This window comes from Triticum aestivum, chromosome 2A, assembly GCF_018294505.1.
Source record: "Triticum aestivum cultivar Chinese Spring chromosome 2A, IWGSC CS RefSeq v2.1, whole genome shotgun sequence".
Lineage (NCBI taxonomy): Eukaryota > Viridiplantae > Streptophyta > Magnoliopsida > Poales > Poaceae > Triticum > Triticum aestivum.
Genome location: NC_057797.1, coordinates 118,975,426 through 118,998,227, shown reverse-complemented (window position 1 = coordinate 118,998,227; position 22,802 = coordinate 118,975,426). Strand labels below are relative to the sequence as shown.

At 39.6% G+C, this 22,802-nt stretch overlaps 1 long non-coding RNA gene across 20 annotated transcripts; it reads left to right on the top strand.

The window, feature by feature from the left end:
* Positions 1 to 16,608: 16,608 nt before the first annotated feature.
* LOC123187895 (uncharacterized) lies at positions 16,609 to 21,113 on the top strand. 20 transcript variants are annotated; one of them, XR_006494211.1, is made up of 9 exons: positions 16,609 to 17,245; positions 17,350 to 17,499; positions 17,777 to 17,958; positions 18,405 to 18,530; positions 18,653 to 18,682; positions 18,852 to 19,102; positions 19,259 to 19,553; positions 19,913 to 20,059; positions 20,687 to 21,113. It is a non-coding gene; the product is annotated as an uncharacterized lncRNA (long non-coding RNA). The 20 variants fall into 20 exon arrangements; XR_006494209.1 differs by having other exon boundaries at positions 18,844 to 19,102; XR_006494202.1 differs by having other exon boundaries at positions 18,815 to 19,102.
* The last annotated feature ends 1,689 nt before the right edge of the window (positions 21,114 to 22,802 follow it).

The following is a 22,802-nucleotide window of genomic DNA, read 5'->3' as shown; positions in this document are numbered from 1 at the left end:
CTCTCTTTCTCTATTGCCTCTTTTTGCCCGCTTGTTTTTTGTTTGCTTGTGTGTTAGTTTGCTTGCTTGTCACGATGGCTCAAGATAATACTAAATTGTGTGACTTTACCAATACCAACAACAATAGCACTCTGATTGCTCCTCTTACCGATGCTGAATCTTGTGAAATTAATACTGCTTTGCTGAATCTTATCATGAAAGATCCGTTTTCCGGCCTTCCTAGTGAAGACGCCGCTACCCATCTAAATAGCTTCGTTGATTTGTGTGATATGCAAAAGAAGAAAGATTTGGATAATGATATTGTTAAATTGAAGCTATTTCCTTTTTCGTTTAGAGATCGTGCTAAAGCTTGGTTTTCGTCTTTGCCTAAAAATAGTATTGATTCATGGAACAAGTGCAAAGATGCTTTTATCTCTAAGTATTTTCCTCCCGCTAAGATCATCTCTCTTAGAAATGATATTATGAATTTTAAGCAACTTGATCATGAACATGTTGCACAAGCTTGGGAGAGAATGAAACTAATGATACGTAATTGCCCTACTCATGGTTTAAATTTGTGGATGATTATACAAAATTTTATGCCGGATTGAATTTTGCTTCTAGAAATCTTTTAGATTCGACCGCGGGAGGCACTTTTATGGAAATCACTTTAGGAGAAGCTACTAAACTCCTAGATAATATTATGGTTAATTATTCTCAATGGCATACTGAAAGATCTACTAATAAAAAGGTGCATGCGATAGAAGAAATTAATGTTTTGAGTGGAAAGATGGATGAACTTATGAAATTATTTGCTAATAAGAGTGTTTCTTCTGATCCTAATGATATGCCCTTGTCTACTTTGATTGAGAATAATAATGAATCTATGGATGTGAATTTTGTTGGTAGGAACAATTTTGGTAACAACGCGTATAGAGGAAATTTCAACCCTAGGCCTTATCCTAGTAATCCCTCTAATAATTATGGTAATTCCTACAACAATTCTTATGGAAATTATAATAAGATGCCCTCTGATTTTGAATCTAATATTAAAGAATTTATTACTTCGCAAAAGAATTTTAATGCTTTGATTGAAGAAAAATTGCTTAAGATTGATGAGTTGGCTAGGAACGTTGATAGAATTTCTCTTGATGATGATTCTTTGAAACTTAGATCTATTACACCTAAGCATGATATCAATGAGTCTCTCAAAGCCATGAGAATTTCCATTGATGAGTGCAAAGAAAGAACCGCTAGGATGCGTGCTAAGAAAGATGCCTTTATAAGAGCTTGTTCTTCTAGTTCCTATGAAAATAAAGATGAAGATCTAAAAGTTATTGATGTGTCCCCTATTAAATATTTGTTTTGCAATATGAATATTGACAATTATGGGACTGAATATGATCCACCTTTACCTAGAAGGCATTCCAAGAATTCGGAATTTTTTGATCTTGATGCTAAAATTGATAAAAGTGGGATTGAAGAAATTAAAACCCTAGATGTTGCTAAACCCACTATTATGGATTTCAAGGAATTTAACTATGAAAATTGCTCTTTGATTGATTGTATTTCCTTGTTGCAATCCGTGCTAAATTCTCCTCATGCTTATAGACAAAATAAAGCGTTTACTAAACATATCGTTGATGCCTTGATGCAATTTTATGAAGAAAAACTTGAATTGGAAGTTTCTATCCCTAGAAAACTTTATGATGAGTGGGAACCAACTATTAAAATTAAAATTAAAGATCATGAATGCTATGCTTTATGTGATTTGGGTGCTAGTGTTTCCACAATTCCAAAGACTTTGTGTGATTTGTTAGGTTTCCTTGATTTTGATAATTGCTCTCAAAACTTGCACCTTACGGATTCCACTATTAAGAAGCCTATGGGAAGAATTAATGATGTTCTTATTGTTGAAATAGGAATTATGTACCCATAGATTTTATTGTTCTTGACATAGATTGCAATCCTTCATGTCCTATTATTCTTGGTAGACCTTTCCTTAGAACGATTGGTGCAATTATTGATATGAAGGAAGGAAATATTAGATTCCAATTTCCATTATGGAAAGGCATGGAACAATTTCCTAGAAAGAAAATTAAATTACCTTATGAATCTATTATGAGAGCCACTTATGGATTGTCTACCAAACATGGCAATACCTAGATCTATCCTTGCTTGTTATGCCTAGCTAGGGGCGTTAAACGATAGCGCTTGTTGGGAAGCAACCCAATTTTATTTTTATTCCTTGATTTTTGCTCCTGTTTAGTAATAAATAATTTATCTAGCCTTTGTTTTTGTTGTGTTTTTGTGTTTAATTAGTGTTTGTTCCAAGTAGAACCGTTGGGAAGACTTGGGGAAAGTCTTGTTACCCTTGCTGTAAAAAACAGAAACTTTAGCACTCATGAGAACTGCTGCCATTTTTATTTGCAGAGTGATATTTAGTTAATTATTTTTTCAGATGATTAATAGATAAATTCATCACGTCCAGAAATTTATTTTAGACTTTTTGGGGTTCCAGATCTTGCGCTAGCTACAGATTACTACAGACTGTTCTCTTTTTGACAGATTCTGTTTTTCGTGTGTTGTTTGCTTATTTTGATGAATCTATGGCTAGTAAAATAGTTTATAAACCATAGAGAAGTTGGAATACAGTAGGTATAACACCAATATAAATAAAGAATGAGTTCATTACAGTAACTTGAAGTGGTCTTTTATTTTCTTTCGCTAACGGAGCTCACGAGATTTTCTACTTTAAGTTTTGTGTTGTGAAGTTTTCAAGTTTTGGGTAAAGATTTGATGGATTATGGAACAAGGAGTGGCAAGAGCCTAAGCTTGGGGATGCCCATGGCCAGCGGCGAATCTAGAAAGAAAATGAAGGGTGGGCTCAAAGTTTACGCCAAGAAAACTAAAAGCTACTCTGAAGAAAAAATATGATCATCTCCAAATCAATTTGTCCAAATAAGCTCAAACTTTCCCAAATTACTACTGGGAACATGTACTATTTAACTGATTTTTTTTTTCAGATTTTTTGAAAAACATGAATTTTTGAACAAAAACTTGAATTTGTTTAGCAAAAATAGCCCTTATCTCATAATCCGGTCGTCAAAATAAGCTCAAACTTTCCTAGATTACTACTGGGAACATGTACTATTTAACTGAATTTTTTCAGATTTTTTGAAAAATATTAATGTTTCAAGAAAAACTTGAATCTGTTTAGCAAAAATAGCCCTTATCTCATAATCCAGTCATCCAAATATGCTCACACTTTCCCAGATCCATAGATCAAGTACAGTTCACACCCATAAACTAGTAGCATGATCGACAAAGTTTCATACAGTTCACACACCCATAGATCAAGTACTAGAGAAGCAACAAAAAAGACAAAAACAATGATATTGGTGTTGCGTGTTGCTTCTTAGCTGATACTAGTAGTTGCAGAACACCTCCACACCAAAATCCAAGAGACAAACTACAAGCCATCTGTCAAAATGAGCACAATTGTTAGTGATATAGTAAGGCATCCTCAAGTGACTCAGCACTAGTAGAAAAACAGAGGCATACCTCTAAGAAATCACATTATACTCAGAGGCAAATGTCCTTTCCGATCTTTCTTTTTCTGGAATCGTATCATAATTTGATCATCGGGAATACTTCTGAATATCCTTTTCTCACAGTAGAAAACCATTAAATCATTAAGCCAATAATCTGATATCTTATTGCGCAAATCAGTTTTGATGATCTTCATTGCTGAAAATATCCTCTCGACCGATGAAGTTGCCAATGGAAGAATCAATGTCAACTCGATGAGGCGATATACCAATTGGAAAGTTCTATGTTTTGTTGTTTGAACCATCAACCGAGCAAGGGTAGAAACATCTAGACATGCATTAAATTCCTCACTTCTCCTAATATTTGTAAGGAATGTTGGAAGCTCATATCTTAGCAACAACCGTTCAGCTTGTGTAAAATCCTTAGCATAAATTTCAGCAAGCCGTATAAGCTTGTCAATGTTAAACTTTGAGAAGTTGTTTGCTGGATTAAGACAAGACATGCAATCCACTAACTCGGTGTTAGCTTATTGAATCGATGATTCATCTCAGTGAGAGTTGCATCAATAGCAACATTGAATATGCTAACCTTGAAATAATGATGTCGAGTCACCTTATTCTTGGAACGAACAGATTGCCCCATAGCTCCAACAAGATCATCCATATTTGGCACCTCAATGCCATGTTCCTCACAAAAGTTATTTGCTTGGTCACATAATGACTCATACCCATTGTCCCTCATATTTTGCAAAGCTTCTTTCACATCCAAGATCAAACGAAGGGCTTCAACAACATCTTGATTCTTCCTTTGCAAAGTTTGTGATAGCATTTTTGTGATGTTCAACAAGTTTATCAAGAATAGCATGATGAACACAAATTGAAAGCATTCCATTTGTACAATCAAACCTGAAGCTCCACCTTGAGAAGAGTGTTCTCGGGCATCGTCCACCACAATTGCTAGCACATCCACCACTGCATTCCACATTGTGTAGATACGAAGCAAGGTTCTAAGATGTGAGCCCCAATGAGTAGCTCCTGGTCTAGCAAGGTTAGTTTCTTGATGTAAACCAGTTCCAGATGATATCTTACCATTCTCCATCAATTCTATCAAGTTGTCATGATGCTTTGCAAGCAATGCATCTTTTCTTTTGCAAGATGAACCTACTTGAGTCACTATCAAGGGAAGATAGTTAAAAAAATCAGCAATAACTGGACAACACTGAGCCACTATGACAACCACCAATTGCAACTGATGAGCAAAACAATGAACAAAGAAAGCATATGGACACTCGTCACGAATTAGCTTTTGCAAACCATTGGATTCTCCTCTCATATTTGAAGCCCCATCATAACCCTGTCCACGGATCCTATTAATAGGCAAGCCATGGTACTTTAACACACCAAGCAATGCTTCTTTAATTCCGGCTGATGTACAATCTGTGATGTGCTTAATAGCAAGAAATCTCTCCTGAAGCTCCCCATGATCATCCAAAAATCTGCACATTTGAAAAGCTACAAATTAAAAGAAGAGAAACGAACAACAATGACAAATAAAAGACTATGCAAATTCGTATGCATTACCTCAAAATCATTGCCATTTGCTCCTTTATTGAGCAATCTCTAGCCTCATCAACAAGTATCGAAAATTTCTTATCTCCAAGCTCATTCTTGATGACTTTGGTTACCTCCATTGCACAACATGTAGCAAGGTCCTTTTGAATATCTGAACATATCATTAGTGCATTACCTTGCCCCTTATCAAATGCATCTTTCACATCTTTATTCTTGTCCTTGTACCAATCCAAGAACTCCCTGAAATTGCCTTTGTTGATGGAATTGGAGGACTCATCATGTCCACGAAAAGCTTCCCCTTGAGCTATGAGATACCTTGCAAAATCCAATGATGCAGTCAAGCGGATTTTATATTTTATTTCAGCCTCTTTATTGTAAACTCGGAGTTTGGTACCCACATTGGCCCTTTGATTGCTGAAATCATCACTCAAGCCCTTAGCGATGTTGTGGTAACTAGATGGACCACCAACATGTTTCTGAAAATTTCCCAAAGCTGTTTTCCAACGTTTGTATCCACCTATTGTAAATACATCATTGCCAAATCTAGTGGCCTGTGATGGATTCTTGAAAAGAAAACAAGGGAAACAAAAGGCAGCCTCCTTTTTCTCACTATATTCCAACCAATCGAACCTATCTAGCCATTGGGGTTGAAAAGATCTCCAAATTTTACCTTCCAATCCCACTTCAAATTTGTGCCCACTAGCTTTGTTTCTTCCTTTCAACAAATAAGCTCTTCTCACTTCACTTCGAATTTCAGGGACATAATCTTCTATTGGTATTCGATCAGCCGGATCACCAAAAATCTGACTCGGATGGAATTCTAGTATATGATGCCTTGGTGGTTGGTTTGTGCTCTCATTAGTTGGGGGATTGGTACTCTCATTTGTGCGAGGGGTAGTGGTCTCATCGGCTGGGGGATCAAGACTCTCATTTGTTGTAGGGGGGATAGTGCTCTCATCGACATCGGTAGAGGGATTAGTGCTCTCATTTGTTGGAGTTGGGTGAATTAAGTTCTCAACTGGGGCTGGTTGAACAACAACATCAATTGGGGGAGTATTGGGTTCAGGAACAATGGGGGATGCGTTTGAATTGCTTGCAAACCAACTGTGCAAAGTCCTCTTTCTCTTCATTTCTACAAACAAGAATAAAGATGGATACATGGATTAATTTTAGGATGTTAACAACCACCACCAACAGCCACTGTACATCTACTATGAATCAGTAATCAATTGGTAGCTAAACAATTTACTACAGTATATAGCTAGGCAGCTACCTAAGTCTAAAAATCTGAAAAACTGAAATTGAATCAAGTGAATCAACCTTCATACTTTCAGAGCAGAGCATCAGCGGCGGCACCGGCCGGACTACGCCGGAGCCTGGACACGTTGACCAGATGCTGGTCGTCGGCGAGCAAGAGGCCGACCAAGCCCCCAAATCCACGGCCTCGCCGTTGCCGCCGGATCAGACAAGGATGCCACCGGGCGCGGTGTTGGGGAGGGGATGAGCAGCCGTTGGGGATGAGCACCGTCGTTGGAGACTGGGGTTGATTGGGATGAGCACGCGTTGAAGAGATTCCGGCGGCCGGCGGCGGCTAGGGCATAGGAGACATGGCAGGCGGGGGCGGCTCACGAGCGGGTGGTCTTTGCCTCTGTCTCTCTCACTAGAACGAACGAGGTTGCCTGGTGCGAGCGAACATGTGGTGTCTGGCTGGGCTGAAGTCCAATATTTAGCTGGGCTGGGCCCTTAAGAGTAGTAGTAAAAAAATTCATCGCTGGAGGGGGGCCTCGAGCCTGTTAAAGCCCCCCAGTAGATTCGCCGTTGCCCATGGCACCCCCAAGATAATCTAAGGACACCTAAAAGCCAAGCTTGGGGATGCCCCGGAAGGCATCCCCTCTTTCGTCTACGTCTATCTGTAACTTTACTTGGAGCTATATTTTTATTCACCACATGATATGTGTTTTGCTTGGAGCGTCTTGTATGATTTGAGTCTTTACTTTTTAGTTCACCACAATCATCCTTGCTGTACACACCTTTTGAGAGAGCCATACATGATTTGGAATTTGTTATAATACTCTATGTGCTTCGCTTATATCTTTTGAGTTATGTAGTTTTGCTCTAGCACTCACTTATATCTTTTAGAGCACGGTGGTGGATTTGTTTTATAGAAATTGTTGATCTCTCATGATTCACTTAGATTATTTTGAGAGTCTTAAAAAGCATGGTAATTTGCTTAAAATCCTAATATGCTTGGTATACAAGATTAATAATAAAACTTTCTTATGAGTGTGTTGAATACTATGAGAAGTTTGATACTTGATAATTATTTTGAGATATAAAGATGGTGATATTAAAGTTGTGCTAGTTGAGTAGTTGTGAATTTGAGAAATACTTGTGTTAAAGTTTGTGATTCCCGTAGCATGCACATATGGTGAACCGTTATGTGATGAAGTCGAAGCATGATTTATTTTTTGATTGTCTTCCTTATGAGTGGCGGTCGGGGATGAGCGATGGTCTTTTCCTACCAATCTATCCCCCTAGGAGCATGCGCGTAATACTTTGCTTTGATAACTTGTAGATTTTTGCAATAAGTATATGAGTTCTTTATGACTAATGTTGAGTCCATGGATTATACGCACTCTCACCCTTCCACCTTTGCTAGCCTCTCTAATATCGCGCACCTTTCGCCGGTATCATATACCCACCATATACCTTCCTCAAAACAGCCACAATACCTATCTATTATGGCATTTCCATCGCCATTCCGAGATATATTGCCATGCAACTTTCCACCATTCTGCTTCATCATTGTCATATTGCTTAGCATGATCATGTAGTTGACATCGTATTTGTGGCAAAGCCACCATTCATAATTCTTTCATACATGTCACTCTTGATTCATTGCATATCCCGGTACACCGCCGGAGGCATTCATATAGAGTCATATTTTGTTCTAAGTATCGAGTTGTAATTGTTGAGTTATAAGAAAAATAAAAGTGTGATGATCATCATTATTAGAGCATTGTCCCAGTGAGGAAAGGATGATGGAGACTATGATTCCCCCACAAGTCGGGATGAGACTCCGGATGAAAAATTAAAAAAAAAGAGAAAGAAAAGAGGCCATAAAAAAGGTCCAAATAAAAAAATAAGAGAAAAAGAGAGAAGGGGCAATGTTACTATCCTTTTACCACACTTGTGCTTCAAAGTAGCACCATGATATTCATAGTAGAGAGTCTCTCATGTTATCACTTTCATATACTAGTGGGAATTTTTCATTATAGAACTTGGCTTGTATATTCCAATGATGTGCTTCCTCAAATTGCCTTAGGTCTTCGTGAGCAAGCAAGTTGGATGCACACCCACTTAGTTTCTTTTTGAGCTTTCACATACTTATAGCTCTAGTGCATCCGTTGCATGGCAATCCCTACTCACTCACATTGATATCTATTGATGGGCATCTCCATAGCCCATTGATACGCCTAGTTGATGTGAGACTATCTTCTCCTTTTTTGTCTTCTCCACAAACACCACTCTATTCCACCTATGGTGTTATGTCCATGGCTCACGCTCATGTATTACGTGAAGATTGAAAAAGTTTTGAGAATGTCAAAAGTATGAAACAATTGCTTGGCTTGTCATCGGGGTTGTGCATGATTTAAATACTTTGTGTGGTGAAGATAGAGCATAGCCAGACTATATGATTTTGTAGGGATAACTTTCTTTAGCCATGTTATTTTGGGAAGACATAATTGTTTAGTTAGTATGCTTGAAGTATTATTATTTCCATGTCAATATTGAACTTTTGTCTAGAATCTTTCGGATCTGAATATTCATACCACAATTAAGAAGAATTACATTTGAAATTATGCCAAGTAGCATTCCACATCAAAAATTATCTTTTTATCATTTACCTACTTGAGGACGAGCAGGAATTAAGCTTGGGGATGCTTGATACGTCTCCAATGTATCTATAATTTTTGATTGCTCCATGCTATATTATCTACTGTTTTGGACATTATTGGGCTTTATTATCCACTTTTATATTATTTTTGGGACTAACCTATTAACCGGAGGCCCAACCCAGAATTGTTGTTTTTTTGCCTATTTTAGGGTTTCGAAGAAAAGGAATATCAAACGGAGTCCAAACGGAATGAAACCTTCGGGAACGTGATTTTCTCAACGAACAAGATCCAGAAGACTTGGACCCTACGTCAAGCAACCAACAGGGAGGCCATGAGGTAGGGGCATGCCTACCCCCCCCCCCGCCAGGCGCGCCCTCCACCCTCGTGGGCCCCCTATTGTTCCACCGACGTACTTCTTCCTCCTATATATACCTACGTACCCCCAGACGATCAGATACAGAGCCAAAAACATAATTCCACCGCCTCAACTTTCTATATCCACGAGATCCCATCTTGGCGCCTATTCCGGAGCTTCGCCGGAGGGGGCATCCATCACGGAGGGCTTCTACATCAACAACATAGCCTCTCCGATGAAGTGTGAGTAGTTTACCTCAGACCTACGGGTCCATAGTTATTAGCTAGATGGCTTCTTCTCTCTTTTTGGATCTCAATACAATGTTCTCCCCCTCTCTTGTGGAGATCTATTCGATGTAATCTTCTTTTTGCGGTGTGTTTGGTGAGATCGATGAATTGTGGGTTGATGATCAAGTTTATCTATGAACAATATTTGAATCTCCTCTAAATTCTTTTATGTATGATTGGTTATCTTTGCAAGTCTCTTTGAATTATCAGTTTGATTTGGCTTACTAGATTGATCTTTCTTGCAATGGGAGAAGTGTTTAGCTTTGGGTTCAATCTTGCGGTCTCCTTTCCCAGTGACAGTAGGGGAAGCAAGGCACGTATTGTATTGTTGCCATCGAGGATAACAAGATGGGGTTTTATCATATTGCATGAATTTATCCCTCTACATCATGTCATCTTGCTTAAGGCGTTACTCTGTTTTCATGAACTTAATACTCTAGATGCATGCTGGATAGTGGTCGATGAGTGGAGTAATAGTAGTAGATGTAGGCAGGAGTCGGTCTACTTGTCTCGGACGTGATGCCTATATACATGATCATACCTAGATATTCTCATAACTATGCTCAATTTTGTCAATTGCTCAGAAGTAATTCGTTCACCCACAGTAAAATACTTATGCTCTTGAGAGAAGCCACTAGTGAAACCTATGGCCCCCGGGTCTATCTTCATCATATTAATCTTCCAATACTTAGTTATTTACTTTGCTTTTTTACTTTGCTTTTATTTTACTTTGCAACTTTATCATAAAAATACCCAAAATATTATCTTATCATATCTATGAGATCTCACTCTCGTAAGTGACCGTGAAGGGATTGACAACCCCTTATCGCGTTGGTTGCGAGGAGTTATTTGTTTGTGCAGGTACTAGGGACTCGCGCAAAGCCTCCTACTGGATTGATACCTTGAGAACAGGGAAATACTTACGCTACTTTGATGCATCATCCTTTCCTCCTCAAGGAAATCCAATGCAGTGCTCTAGAGGTAGCACATAGCAACGAGAGGGAAGAGTGTAGTCCACGCACCCTCGTAGACCGAAAGCGGAAGCGTTATGACAACACGGTTGATGTATTCGTACGTCTTCACGATCCGACCGATCCTAGCACCGAAGATACGACACCTCCGCGATCTGCACACGTTCAACTCGGTGACGTCCCTCGTACTCTTGATCCAGTTGAGGCCGAGGGAGAGTTTCGTCAGCACGACGGCATGGTGATGGTGATGGTGAAGTTACCGGCGCAGGGCTTCGCCTAAGCACTACGACGATATGACCGAGGTGTGTAACTATGGAGGGGGGCACCGCACACGGCTAAAAGATTGTTTGTTGTACCTTTGGGGTGTTCCCTGCCCACGTATATAAAGGAGGGAGGAGGAGGCCGGCCATAGAGGGGGCGCACCAAGTGTGGGGAGTCCTACTAGGACTCCCAAGTCCTAGTAGGATTCCCCTTTTCCTTTCGGGAGTAGGAGAGAAGAAAAAGGGAAAGAGAGAGGGAGTAGGAAAGGGCAAGGGGGGCGCTGCCCCCTTTCCCCTAATCCAATTCGGACCCATGGGGGGCGCGCACCTCCTTCCCTTTGGCCTGCCTCCTCTATTCCTGAATGGCCCAATAAGGCCCAATACTTCTCCCGGCGAATTCCCGTAACTCTCCGGTACTCCGAAAAATACCCGAATCACTCTGAACCTTTCCGATATCCAAATATAGCCTTCCAATATATCGATCTTTATGTCTCGACCATTTCAAGACTCCTCGTCATGTCCGTGATCTCATCCGGGACTCCGAACAACCTTCGGCACGTCAAATCACATAACTCATAACACAAATCGTCATCGAACGTTAAGCGTGCGGACCCTACGGGTTCGAGAACTATGTAGACATGACCGAGACACATCTCCGGTCAATAACCAATAGCGGAACCTGGATGCTCATATTGGCTCCTACATATTCTACGAAGATCTTTATCGGTCAAACTGAATAACAACATACGTTGTTCCCTTTGTCATCGGTATGTTACTTGCCCGATATTCGAATATCGGTATCTCAATACCTAGTTCAATCTCGTTACCGGCAAGTCTCTTTACTCGTTTCGTAACGCATCATCCCTCAACTAACTCATTAGTCACATTGCTTGCAAGGCTTATAGTGATGTGCATTACCGAGAGGGCCCAGAGATACCTCTCCGATACTCGGAGTGGCAAATCCTAATCTCGATCTATGCCAACCCAACAAACACCATCGGAGACACCTATAGAGCACCTTTATAATCACTCATTTATGTTGTGACGTTTGGTAGCACACAAAGTATTCCTTTGGTATTCAGGAGTTGCATAATCTCATAGTCATAGGAACATGTATAAGTCATGAAGAAAGCAATAACAATATACTAAACGATCAAGTGCTAAGCTAACGGAATGGGTCAAGTCAATCACATCATTAATCACATTGCTTGTAAGGCTTATAGTGATGTGCATTACCGAGAGGGCCCAGAGATACCTCTCCGATACTCGTAGTGACAAATCATAATCTCGATCTATGCCAACCCAACAAACACCATTGAAGACACCTGTAGAGCACCTTTATAATCACTCATTTACGTTGTGACATTTGATAGCACACAAAGTGTTCCTCCGATATTTGGGAGTTGTATAATCTCATAGTCATAGGAACATGTACAAGTCATGAAGAAAGCAATAGTAATATACTAAACGATCAAGTGCTAACCTAACAGAATGGGTCAAGTAAATCACATCATTCTCTAATGATGTGATCCCGTTAATCAAATGACAATTCATGTCTATGGCTAGGAAACTTAACTATCTTTGATTCAACGAGCTAGTCAAATAGAGGCATACTAGTGACACTTTGTTTGTCTATATATTCACACATGTACTAAGTTTCCGGTTAATACAATTCTAGCATGAATAATAAACATTTATCATGATATAAGGAAATATAAATAACAACTTTATTATTGCCTCTAGGGCATATTTCCTTCACAAAAGACAAATCTGTGCCTCCCAAGGAAGCAGAAAAAATACATTTTTCCCTTTTCCGAGAGGCACATTTGTGCCTCTTGCGGAAGCAAATTCGTGTCTTCATGAGAAGTAAATTTGTGCCTCCTGTGAAAGAAAAAATGTTTTTTTCTAAAAAAATAAATCTTTTCTCCCAACCCCGCACTTCGTGATTCCAGAACTGCTAGCCAATATGCCATTGTCAAGTTTGTGTTAGTTATGTGGGGAGCGGCGCACTTGACCCAACATAGCCGGATTTCTCCACCGATTTTTGTTTTGCTTTGTTTTTGTTTTGACACTGGATTTCTTCGACTTTCTCCTTTTTATTGATTTTTTTTACTTTCTCTACTTTTTTTTGTTTTCTTTGTTTCTTTCTCAGTTTTCGTTGCCATTTTTGTTTTCTTTCTTTTTTCTTCGTACTTTTTCTTTGTCGCTTTTCATCGGTTTTTTGTTTTCTCTCAGTTTTCAATGTTTTTCTATATACACTTTTGTTATATATCTAATACATTTTTTATTAAATGTTCAACATTCTTCAATAAAAAATCATCATTCTATTTAATACATGGTCAGCATTTTTGAACACATGGTCAACACTTTTCTATACATGTTTAACATTTTGCAATGCTTAATTAACTTTTAAAAAAAATATTTTTAAATACATGATCGACATTTTCTCTGTACACATTTAACCTTTTCAAATACAAGTGTAACATTTTTTAATACATGCTGAACATTTTTTCTAAACACATTTAAGATTTTTCATACAAGTTCAACATTTTTTAATACATGGTCAAAAAAATTTGTACACACATTCATCATTTTTCAAGTTCAAGTTTAACATTTTTTGTATACACATCTAACATTTTTCAAAGACATGTTTAACATTTTTTAAATATATGGTCAACATTTTTTCTATACACATTTATGATTTTTCAAATACAAATTTAACATTTGTTGAATACATCTTAAAAAAATTATATACACATTTAACATTTTTCAAAATACAAGTTTAACATTTTTCAAATATTTTTTCAACATTTTTGTAACATTATTGGATTAGCATTTTTTAAATACATGGTCAACATTTTTTCTATACAGATTTCATGTTGTATACCGGTGCATCGGAGCCCGTTGCACACTAAAAAATGTTCAAAAAAATTTGGAAAAAATTTAGTGTATCGATACAACATCGATGTATGTTGTCACAAAAAATCAAATCAAAATTCAAAACAATGATCAAGATACAAAAATGACAAATTTGACGTCAATGTGCTAGTGGGCCAAAACTGAAGCCCAACTTGTGTTACGTACTATTCAGTGTCAAATTTGTTATTTATGTATCTCAAGCAATGTTTCGAATATTTATCTAAATTTTTGTGACAACATACATTCATGTTGTGTCAATGCACTAATTTTTTTTTAAATGTTTTTGAACATTTTTGAATGTGCAATGGGCAACCGATGCACCGGTAGCACAAATTGCCCCGGTGCACCAGATACATCCACCATTTTTGTGTACGTGATAAACATTTTCACTATACAAATTTAACATTTTTCAAATGCTTGGGCAACATTTTCAAATGTTTTTTGTAGAGTGTTTTTGTAATGTATATAATATTTATAGTATAAAAAATTAAGAAAATAAAGCAAAAAAGAACACAGAGAATGTAAAAAAACACAAGGATGTGGCCTTTCGCATGCCTGTGCCAGCCCAATTCGCCCTCGCCTTCACCGAGGGGTCTCTAGCTCTCGCTGAATACGAGATATAGGGGCGCCCCACAAGGGATGCCCCTTGATTAGTTGCTCTCGGATACATCTTGCAGTAAGCAATAGCATTTCCTCTGTTACGGATGTGTTTGATAGCAAAGTATTGCAAAAACCAAAGTATTGAAAATTGTAGTATTTTAGTCCGTGGGTATAAGATACCACAGTTTTTGACATACCAAAGTATTGTGAAGTATTTGAATACTACAACCTGTTTGGCTAGTGCTTTATGCAACAACGTAAAAGTAGCTAGCTAGCCGGCTGATAGCTAGTACAAGCACGTCTGTTCCTAACTAGTTACGGTCACTCGAGCAAGAGCTAAATGGGTATAGGGTATGGATACTCGTCTGTTGTAGCCGGAACCCATGGACAAACATCGCAAACAACAGCTACAGCAGCTCAGTTTTGCAGTCGCATGCCCGGGTAGCAAGCTCCACCATCAGTCCAATAGGACCTGCTCGCTCCTTTCCTCACGGCTAGCGTAACGGGGCTGGAGGGGGAAACGACATGAGGCAGGGATCAGTGACGGCACGGAGAGTGTATGACGTACTGGCGATCAGCTATTAGACAGTGCACCACAACAGCACACCAGAGGCAAAGGTTGAGCGAAGGAGTTCACGGACAAGATTCAACCGAACAAGGTCGTCGAGCAGAAGTAACATGAGGATGAAGGAGGGGGTGACAGCGGCTTGGAGCAAGGAGGAAGATGATGACGAGGCGTTTCTTTCGCCAGCTCAGTTTTAAAAAAGAGGTCCAGGATTCTTTTTTAGAAACAGAGAAAATACCACAGTTTTGTAAATACTACAGTATTAAAATCGTAGTTTTTAGTGGCAACCTAACACCTCATAATAATTAAAACCAAGGTAATCTCAAATACTGCAGTATTATCAAAATACTTAAAAAAAACTGAGCTATCAAACGGGGCCTACACAACATTTCGCAACTTGGTGCACAATCTCCGCCCCCAGCTTTGGGCCGGCCCAATTACTCTTGTTTTTTCATTTTAAACCCCCCAAAAGATATGCGCAACCTGTGATTCGAAGCAGCCCGCTCACTAACCAAGTGGGTCACCTGACCTGATGTGCCAGGTTTTAGTTTTTTATTTTTAAAATGCAACGTTGAAAAAGCACAACTGTTTGGTTTTCTTTTTCTCTTTTCTTTCGTATTTTGTTTCCTTTTTCTTTTCTTAAATTCACATACTTTTACAAATGCATGAACTTTTCTCCAAATTCGATGATTTGTTTTTCAGATTGTGACTTTTTTTAAAATCGATGAACTTTTATTTTCATATTTTATGTTTTCTTTCAAAATTGATATACAAACTTGTTGCACACATGCTTCTTATGAGGGGCAATACACAGATCCTGAATGTATCTATAAAGCAAAGTGCCGAATGAGATCTCTACTTCTAATGGACGAGTTAGTGAATCGTCTGCGCGGTTTATTTTCGCTGGTTTTTTCCGTCTCTTCTCCCACCACCCCCTCACACCCTGGTTCATCGGTTTATTTTTCTCTCCACTCTTTATTACAACCAGAACTTTCCTAACGTATAACAAATCACGGATCTAACTTCTTTAAATTATGCAAATCAATCAATTCCTTTTATTGGTTTAATTTGTCTTAGGAAACAAATAACAGATTATCAGGAAACAAATAATACATTTTAATCTAACTTTCTTAAATTATGCAAATCAACCGATTCCTTTTATTGGTTCAAGTTGTCTTAGGAAACAAATGACAGATTTTCAGGAAACAAATAATATATTTATTTAACTTTTCTAACTTATCTAAATCAATCGATCTCTCTTATTAGTGAAATTTGTTTTAGGAAACAAATAACAGACACGTCATAACTTTCTTCCCAATAAATAGTTTCTTAACATTTGCAAACTTTCCTAATCAGACACGTCACAAACGGACAGGTACTGATATCACGTTACCAAACAATAAAACCCCATTTGCATAGAAATCAGTTCAAAAATCCTAAATTTCCTAATTTTTTACCTTTCCTTGATAACAACCAATCTCTACTTCTAATGGAGCAGTTGGTAGTCTTCGCCGGTCAATTTTCGTCCCACCTATCATGGTTTTTTTTCATCCCACCTTCGCTGGGTTTTTTTCTATTTTTTTCGTCCCCTCCCCACTTCATTGGTTTATATCAGGTAGCGAAAACCAACGACAACCACGTAGCGAAAAAAACTAGGTTGTCATCGATCTATTCGCGGATCCCTTCATCCCCAATTCTGCTCTGCCTAGGGTTACGAGAGAGACTCCTCCGCCACTGTGGGATCCCTCCGCAGCCGATTGTTGTGGCCATGGCGCCCCTCCCATCTCCTCGACGTGCTACACTACCGGAACGCTATGAGCTGCTCCGGGACCTTGTCTTCGCTCCCAAGGCGAGCACTTGCGCCACTTCCGCCGGCTTTGCTCCCCGTTGGAAGGTCACGCCGGTGATGGTGGTGGTTCACCGGCCAGATTTCGTCGGAGAGGAGGAGGTTGACCGGCCAGATCCTGATCCTCCTTGCACCACCGTCGTGCCGTTGCCCCAATGCTCCTCTCGATGCGCCTCCACCGCATCCCAGTAATTTCTAAATCCAATCTTCGTCTCGCTGTCTCATCTCACAGCATGCCGCCTCCCCTTTTCAAGATGGGGAGCCCGAGCGACCTCGAGCAACTGTCGCCGTCGCCGTCACGTATGGCTCGGCGAGCTCGTACAGCGTGTGCCCCGCCCTCCCTCCTCCGTGTGCCCCTGTCTACTCCTATGCCCCTATTAGCCACGAAGGTGATGCTTGTTTACAAGCAACATACTCTCGTCTATGGATTCTCAATCTCAGGTGAGCTTCCCTCGTTCCATTTGATACCCTGTATTCTTCCTGGTTTGGACAACATACAGTTTGATTTGTGCCCCTGTGATTTTTATGCATGAACTCGAGAACAGGAAATGAATCTTGGGGGATGCATTTACCTTCATGGAGATGATTCGAGGGTGCAATTTTCTGACCCGTTCTTTTCTTTAATGGTAGGGAATGCTCACCTTAGACTCTTTACGGTGGGTAGCTTGATGTTGTTGAGGTACCAAAGTCTGAATGTGAGTACTACTACTTTGTTGTGCGCTTACATGGTGAATTGAATGCATAATTTTTTTCTCCCGACTACTGTTTTGATTTCCGAATGATGGTTTTAAATGAACCAAATTGCCTCTGTAAGGTAGTTGATATTTATGTAGCTTTAAGATTTCTTTTCTTGTGCCTGATAATAGTAGTTGTTTGTGTAGCTTTAAGGTTTATTTTCTTTTGCTTGATGATGGCAGGGTTGAGTAGATTAGTGCCACACCCTGATATGGCCGGTCGTCCTTGTATTTTCAGGCTCTCGAATATTGTTGATCGAGTCAATGGATGTTTCCTGGTTGCTCTTATGGTGAGTATCAGGTGGTTCTCTTCGACGGTGATGTCGCCAACACAGCAGATGCAGCTTGCGGATCCCACGGCATGACTCAGATGCTGACGATGAACCGGACTACCTGTTGTAATTTGAACACCTAAAAAAGGTTCCTATACTCCTCCGTGTTGGTTAACATTGCTTCAGTTTCACTTTCGTTGAGTTATTTGTGTTATTTTCAAACAAGCTATTACCAAGTTATGTTGCATGTGTGCTGCTAAATTCATCTTTGTTAATTAGAATGATGCATATGGTAAATTTGCCATTGGTAGGATGTTTCGGCTGAAGTTGTGGCTGTAAAATTTATTTTTATTTTTATTTATAGTTTTCAACTACTCTTTTGGTATTCGAAATTTCACTTATGTGGTTTTTATAGATTAGCACTAAACACTTCCTTTTAGTTTTGTTTCTTTCTTCAACGAGCTCTTTTGTATTCTTCTCAATTTTGATGCAAAAACTAACATCCGGACAACAATTGATATCATCTACCATATAAGAAGTTCTGTGATTGAATCAAGTTGCGCAGGAAAATCACAATTTTCTGCTGACGTTCAGGTTCTTGGACCCGCTGCAACGCGTGTTCTACAACAACAATACCGGGCGCGAGGCACTGGTGAAGAAGTGCGCAGATGAGCACATGCAGCAGTGCAAGGTGCTCCGCGGTGGCCCCCGTGTCGTCGAGTACATCCATATACAACTTCTCCTTCTACAGAGTTCTCCTTTGCTTTCTTGCACATGTGCTCTGCCGGACTAACGCACATACACTAAGTAGCTCTTTTCTTCATTTGGGGTTTCCTTCGCAGGGTGATTCCCAGGGCTCTCAACCTGTCGAGGTACGCAATCTTGATGCTTTAGATTTCTATCTATGTAATCTACATCTTAGCATTGTGTACGTGTAGTATCTAAGAGTAAGAAATATATTGTCCGGTTCAGTCATGTGGTGTGTATTGGTGTTTGGAATTCAGTCATGTACTCATTCATACTGAAACTAAAGTCTGAAAGGCTGGTGGAGGACGTTGTGGAGAGTGTCGCTGAAGGTGGGTCTGTCCGGCTGTCACTACTGCTGGAGCTACAGCGCCGGTACACGAAGATCAACGGGAAGGTGGCCATCGCCGAGACCCGATTGAGCCTCATGCAGGAGGACATGTACATACTAACATAAACAAGATGATAGAGAAGTTCTCTGCTCTTCAGCTCAAAGTGAAGGAGGTGAATGCATTGTTCACCATGAAGCAGAATCAGTCCTCCAAAAGGTGACTAATTAATTTACATTGTCTTCTTTTTGTAGTTTATTCATGCCAAGTTCAACGGCCAGTCTGAACTTATTTATGAAAGCAGTTTCTGAACTCTGAGCTTGTGTAACTAACACTGAAGTGATCTGTTGTGGTAACTCCTTTTGAATCTCCCAGGCCTGCTAGGACAGCAAGGGCAAGTGCACGATGGTGCCCTGAAGCATCACGGTGAACATGGTAGTGTCAGGTTGTTGATGGAGCGATTCAAATTGGTAATCGATGTTATTGACAGTTAGTATTGTACATAAATTTTCTTTGTAAGAGGTACTGATGTTATGCAGACAGAGATTCCGCCCATTTGATACCTTAGGTTTGAAGGTCGAGTACCACGCCGCCGCCATTGCAACCGCTCTAGGATACCATTAATGGGATATCACTTAAACGCCCTCGTTGCTGGATCAAAGCGTTGCAGGTTTGGTAATTTTTTTCCTACCTTGATGATGTTTCTGTAAGTTGCGATCCAGAGGACACTTGGGATAGTAGCTAGGCTGGTGGTCACATTCATTAGATGGTGTCTTTCTATAGTTCATGGTGTCCTGTGTTTGTGAGTTCATATTTTCCGAGGAGTTGAATTGAGCAAACAAACCTACAGACTTATTTACCATCACCCTTCAGCTTTGTTAATTAAGGAGTTTAGCATGTACGTAAGTGCTATGTGCAAATGATACACCAGATGTGCAGACCTTTTAGTAAACCGTATATATTTTCTGTTCTTTTAACAACTTGTTCAAGTAATAACCGGTTTTGGCAATGTTGGGCAAGAGTACGCAGGCAGTCTTCGAGTGGCGGGATGAGGACACGTCTAGAATGGTGATGGCGCCATGGAGTGCAACAAGTATTCCCAAGGCAACATTTATATGCAGCATAGCCAGGATGTCTGGGGTAGCATTGGAAACAGCCACATAAAGGGCCTAAACAGTAAGCAAAAAATCTGCTTGCCAAACAAGCATACATAATCGTGTTCCATAGGAGTATTTCGATTAGCAATAGTTCCGTGCAATTAAGAAAATAGTAGCAACAATGGTAAAAAAAACTAAGAGAAAATATGTCTATGCAATTGAGATAATCATGTCAAATACTGAGAAAATCTGGTTGCACAATCAGGATATGATCATGTTAACAATATGTAGTGCTTATTTTGTTTTTATTTCTGAAAAACCTTGAAAAGAATAGAAAAGAAATGATTAGATGTTTCCACCCTAGTTCTATTTTAAAAGTTTCACTATTGCATCAGTAACATGGAATGAATAGGAAAGAGTACGAGCAAATTTGATTTACATAAACCGGCAAAAGAATCTTGAATTAGAGAAGTAAAAGATTTTCTGTTGTAGACTTATTTTTCCTTTTGCGAAGTTGCAACAATAACATGCACTTGTAGGCTACCAGTTGGGACAATCATGAAAAAGGCTAGGAAGGAGTAGGAACTAACTTTATTTAGAAAAAGGAAGGTTAGATTTTGCGATAGTAGCATGCAAGCATATTTTTCATAATAAGAATAATAGCATTTTTTAGAACAGTACTAATTCCAAATTTATTAACTTGCAGATCAAGTAGGTATGCTTTTAAAGTGGCAGTGGACTAAAGATGAGCACAGGGTTGTATACACCATGCTTAGAAAGGATGTCTCGGAGAGTGTTGAATGATGGAGTGACAAAGAGGTGTCGGCTTTAGCTCGTGTTCCTATTTAGACTATGCAACCCATCTAGGAAAGAAGGCAAGAAGGTGGTGTCGTTCAAGACATCAAGAGCAAGAAACCAAAGATTTATGGACGGAAGAGGATCACATTTAATTCTAATGATAGAACCGAAGATCTCTTACACAATAGATTTTGTGCCAGACAAACTACCGTCGAAAACCAAAGTATGATCTTGATAGCTTGAAACAAGTAGACTACTATCACATGACCTTGATTTGTGTTATAACAACGTGTATTTGTAAGTGTAAAACATATCCATATTATTTATCTCCCGTAGTAAGTGTTGTGCATATCATCTTTAAATTGCCACCTTTATTGTCTTTATCTGACGATGGCCTGTTGGTAAAGAATAGAAAGTGAGCTAAGTACTTCCATGGAAAAAACTACTACTTTAACCATTTCCATTCATGAGAAATGTCATTAGCAAACATACAGTTTATTGCACACTTATCTCTACTTTCAAAGTTAGTTTTAGTTCCAATTTTGAATTTGGTATCATGCACATTAAGATAAGCATGGTTGGTTTGATGTGAGGTCAGTTTTATTTCCAAGTTGGAATTTAGTACCATGAATATTAACGGCCAGCTTATATTGAAGACCACAACAAAGTTGGAGGTAGATCCGGTATAGAGTGATAAAAAGATTAAAAAAACTATATATCCTAGAGAGGTGAGGGTGAAAAATATACATCTTATGGGAGGTGGGAGCAAGGTGCAAGTTGCCTTTGGGATGAAAATTTCTATTCATATATTTCTTTTTCCGTGGCAACACATGAGCGTGGAGCTGTCATGCTAGAGCTTGGAATGAAGGTTTGGTCCAATATAGAACGAGGGGGTACTAGCACTAAGATGGGGAGGCGGTTGCCGCCCTTGTCCCTTCTTGTTGGCCTGCCACGACGACGTCGGGCTCAATTAGAACACGAATTAGTGGATTTTGTGATAAGAGTGAGGGTTGAGAATGACCGGAATAAGGGTGGAGTTGGTTTGTTTAGTTATGACTGTCTGAGTGGAATAATTTCTCTACCTTACAAAATGTGGCAAATTGCATTTCATTAGAGATGACTTTGTAGCAAATTGCATGAGCGAGCGGTTCATATTTTTTTTCATCAAGTTGTACAATTTTTTTATAAGGATGGAAGGGTAAATGCATTTGTTGGGCTCTTCAAGAGTTAATAATAGACTTTTATGTTTAGATAGAACGGTAAATGCATTGGCTGGTTGCTTCAAGAGTTATGGACACGGTGGCATATCAGTTGCATGCACAACAACACACATCATATTTTTGTTTCGTGGTAATGCATGATATTCAAATGTAGTTACAACGTGGCAATGACTCAAGAGACATCAGATCCACCTTCTTGGCTCAGGGAAGGGGGCGTCATGGGCGGTGCATGCCTCCTCTCCCTTGATGGCGGTGGTGGATCCGCACGAATAGGGAGGGAGGGGATCAGGGTGGAGAGCGGGGCGATTGGCGGGGGATTCCTCCTTGGCGGTCCGTGGGGAAGTATGGTGTGATGGAGAGAGGGTGCCATGACAATGGTAATATGGGCGTCATCTAGTTTTAAAGGAGAGGACTTCAGCGCGAAATGCCCTGTTATGGCGGGAAACCGAGCAGAAAGGGGAGGGGTCGGCAGGAAAAGGGAAGGGTGTGTCGCGGGGTGGTTTTTTGTGTGTTGGGACCGCGTGTTGGAGATAACATGACAAATAGACCGGGAAACCACATTTCTCCCCCACATGAGCTGGATTTGAGATAGCTCGGACAATCTAGACGGTTGAATTTTGGGGAGCCCACCGGGCGCCCATTTGATGTTAAAACCTGCCCAAACATATGAGGGAGAAATGAGTTTCAACCATGAAGACGACCTTAATCATTTGTTTGAGTCATTTATATGTATTGTAGCTCGTATCAACACACGTACATTCTACTATACTATTTAATCATGGATCGTATATATCAAGTTATAAG